The 3,285-nt window shown below is 38.7% G+C and overlaps 2 non-coding genes across 2 annotated transcripts; both read left to right on the forward strand.

Annotated features, from left to right (window-relative positions):
- Positions 1 to 546: 546 nt before the first annotated feature.
- LOC119186693 (U6 spliceosomal RNA) lies at positions 547 to 648 on the forward strand. The gene has a single exon (XR_005111743.2). It is a non-coding gene; the product is annotated as a U6 spliceosomal RNA (small nuclear RNA).
- Positions 649 to 1,394: 746 nt separating this feature from the next.
- Positions 1,395 to 1,497, forward strand: LOC142772360 (U6 spliceosomal RNA). Its single transcript, XR_012886334.1, has one exon. It is a non-coding gene; the product is annotated as a U6 spliceosomal RNA (small nuclear RNA).
- Positions 1,498 to 3,285: the final 1,788 nt, after the last annotated feature.

A 3,285-nucleotide genomic window follows, 5' to 3' on the forward strand; every position in this document is an offset into this window, starting at 1 on the left:
GCTACATCCACATAAACCGAATTTGGTATTACGTGACGTCAATGAATGACGAAATATGTGACTGCTGCAAATATGATAATCCTGACACGCGTGCATGTAAAAACATGACGACATACCGCGCTCATAGCGTGCTCGCGGTCGTTTCGCTAGCTCCACATATACTAAATTTCGTATCACGTGACGTGAATAGATGACGATGGTAAATCCAAACATGATAATCATGACACGGAAGTCATGCACGGCATCAGTTATCTCCATCTCGTAATATTGCGCACTTTTTAGGGTGACATATCAGCCTTTCTCATTCGTGCTTCGCATATAATCGATTGCCACTGTGGGGTCTGCCATTTTTTTTTGAAACCATGTCGTTGTTTTTTCAGGTATTTATTTGTGCATATAAACAGCCATTAATGAAAAAAAAAATCATCGCTGATTACTACGATACCTCTGAAGAGATTACTAATGGTTGCAGTGCAAAAACTTCAAATAGTGAAGAGAGTTCAACACTCCGTAGCGGTGGTCAAATCCATGGTTCAACGAAAGGATGTATTTTCAAAGTACATATACTAAGAAAACAATGATACAGAGCAATCAGCATGACCCTTGAGCAAGGATTACACGCAAAATTGTGAAACATTCCAGATTTTTTTCCTAATTAATTTCGCTCACGGTCTACATGGTTAAAGAAAACATAGACACAGTCCGGAGGACTTATGCATGAGAACCAATAACCTTTAAAAACATTTTATTCCAATCCAATCAAGGACAATGGTCCATCATTTGGCATTTCCTTCGCGTATGTGGGTATTGCACTAAAGTATTTGCTATATGTGTGAGTACATTGATAAGTTTCGTCGAAAAGGCAGTGCGTGATTTGTGGGACTTTTATTATTATTATTATTATTATTATTATTATTATTATTATTATTATTATTATTATTATTATTATTATTATTATTATTAGTAGTAGTAGTAGTAGTAGTAGTAGTAGTAGTAGTAGTAGTAGTAGTAGTAGTAGTAGTAGTAGTAGTAGTAGTAGTAGTAGTAGTAGTAGTAGTAGTAGTTATTTGACTTCAACCGAAGCTAGTCTTGTTTTGAATTACGCGCCATCTTGGGCTAACTAGCGCTTCAGCCACGAGAGGGCGAGACTGAGCCAATGCCTTCGTTTTGTTCTAAAGACAAATAATTTAATCTAACAACTTCTATCTGTGCAAGTAAATAGTAGTAATATAAAAGGCACTTGCGAAGTATTGTGCTACTTGCAAGAAGTTGCACCATCTACAAAATGCTGACTGGTGTAATTCAATATTTATGTGTGTGTAAAACAAGCCTCACAGCTTCGGAACGGCCTCCCATTTTCTGGCTATATGTAGTTGAGCGAAAGGCAATAGGATGTACTTCCAAAGTACATATACTAAAATTGGAACGATACAGAGAAGATTAGCATGGCCCCTGCGCAAGGATGACACGCAAAATCGTGAAGCGTTCCACATTTTTTTTTCTTTTGCACTTTCTCCCTGTTAGGGGGAAAATATGCTAGCTTGTGCTGGAGTCTTCATGTGTCTTAGAAGTGTGGCAGCGCTCGTGTCTTTCGTGTCCTTCTTGTCTCTGTGTCGTCGTTTTGTTCTCGCGCTATAACTATCGTCTTCATGTGACTCATGTTACTATGGCATTATTATTATTTTTCTTTCATTCCACTTGTGGCAAAGCGCTTGCAATGTTTGTACGAAAATTACACTTGTGTAATTTTGTGCCCTGCAGCAAAATTTCATTTCGAGAAATCACACCAGCAAGCTTCAGTTGAATGCAGTGCTAAAATAGCCACAGTTAAGATAGAGTACACTGTAGTTAAAAGCTTTTAAAATGATGTATAGGTATTGAATTTGTCGGCTCATTTTCTTTCTGATACGGCGCATGCGTAAAGGAACAAATAGTCCGAAATTTCTGTGGAATGTGCCCTTCATAAACAACGAACGAGTTCGCCCACAAGTCTTGCTAAATAATTCGACATGGAGATATACCGCATCTATAGGAAAAATATGTAATAAAGCGAAGCAAAAGAATCCGGTCAAATACTCCCGTCGAGGTGTAATTAAACGGATTCCTATATCGTGACAAAGAACGTGACGGAGAAGCAGCTCACGGGATCCGGACCGGACCTCTGTACGCTGAATTTTGTGAAGCAAATTCATAGCCTAGAGAGACAAAGCCACCGAGCTTTAAAGTTATTGAACATACTTCAGTCAACTTCTTAAAATAGCGTTACACTTTAAAAACTTTTATGTTCTTTCCAATAAAATAAAACAGCACATGTATCTATTTATGCAAAAAGCTGCAATATTGCATAACTTTGTGAACACTAACGTTTTAATTATACTCAAAGAGGCCCGCGCGCGTCAACTATGTTTAGTGAGTCAATACTGTTTTTCTCCCCTTCATGTCTTCTCCCCTCTTTTTTAAGGGTTAATAACAATAATGTTTGATATTGTATTAGGCTCATGTTCCAAAATTGAAAGTAATCAAGGAGTTGGGATACATTTTGGAATTTTAAAAATGCAAAGAAATTAATGAACTTTTTTTTATGACTTCACACACACACTCCCGCCTGCATCGCATGAAGTATGCTTTTTGCGTGAATCAACTATACTATAGTGTTCTAGAATACTTTAACTATACTTCGAACAACTTGCAATACATTCCAGGTTTTGTCGCAACTATTTCAAACTTTTTAAATGAGAATATTTACTCCTCCGACAGTTGAAGACATGTGTTGCGCCGCTGTGCTTTGTTAAAGAAATGTGAAAAAGCAACCGGTAAGTTCACAGCTCGCATGTTTTTTTGCTTTGTTTGTCAACTTTGCTTTGCACAACGGTGACTGTGATACGTGCAATTTTCGCAATAACAGCAATAACAGTGCGTGACTGAAACCTGTGCTGCCTGCGCGGACGATTTCTCCCGAAAATCAGTCACAGTGAGCATAGTCTCAGTGGCATCGATAACAAGTACGCCACCAAAATTGTAAATTTTATTTGCTCGGTTAGGGTGGCTAGCTTGGTCTAGCAGCTGGCTGGTTTCGCAAACTGATTTTCGCAATCTGTCGTTGCGGTGGTTCTCTATCAGGACGGTATGTCTACTTTACACTCAAAACTGCGCTACTAACCAAACCTTGCGAATGACGACTACGCGTGAAGCAGCATTATTGATTCCATTCATTCATTCACAGAGTCATTCATTCGAGTGTCCGATAAGAGCCGCGGGTATGTCGAGGGTTGCGAAGGCAAGGAT

Source organism: Rhipicephalus microplus, chromosome 9 (genome assembly GCF_043290135.1).
Source record: "Rhipicephalus microplus isolate Deutch F79 chromosome 9, USDA_Rmic, whole genome shotgun sequence".
Taxonomy (NCBI): Eukaryota; Metazoa; Arthropoda; class Arachnida; order Ixodida; family Ixodidae; genus Rhipicephalus; species Rhipicephalus microplus.